This window comes from Colobus angolensis, unplaced genomic scaffold, assembly GCF_000951035.1.
Source record: "Colobus angolensis palliatus isolate OR3802 unplaced genomic scaffold, Cang.pa_1.0 Scaffold19, whole genome shotgun sequence".
Classification (NCBI taxonomy): domain Eukaryota; kingdom Metazoa; phylum Chordata; class Mammalia; order Primates; family Cercopithecidae; genus Colobus; species Colobus angolensis.
In genome coordinates, this window is record NW_012115043.1 from 6675777 (window position 1) to 6676284 (window position 508).

Here is a 508-nt window from a genome sequence, read left to right on the forward strand (position 1 = left end):
CCTGTTCAGTCAACATTTAGTGCCATCACCATGCTAAGAGCAGGGAGAGACACAGGAGTATAGGGTGTTTCTTGACATTGAAGGTCCCACATCTTGTGTAGGAGCAGGAGATGGATGAGAAAGTGCCAGGACCTCTGCCGAAGTCACTACAGGGCATAGTGGGCATGGGACTCTGTTTCCTTTACATCTTCACTCCTCCCGTCGACTAGACTGGAGCCTCTCTACCAGAAGGCCATGGGTATCATCTAGAAAATAGATACTTTTTTGTCTGAGGGGCCAGTGGTGCAATGGATTAAAAAAAAGATACATTTTTACATGTACATTTTTTGGGGGTCAGGCACTGCAGCTTTCTTCAGATTCTTTTTTTTTTTTTTTTCTTTTTTGGGAGACGGAGTCTGACTCTGTCGCCCAGGCTGGAGTGCAGTGGCGCAAACTCAGCTCACTGCAAGCTCTGCCTCCCAGGTTCATGCCATTCTCCTGCCTCAGCCTCCCGTGTAGCTGGGACTAC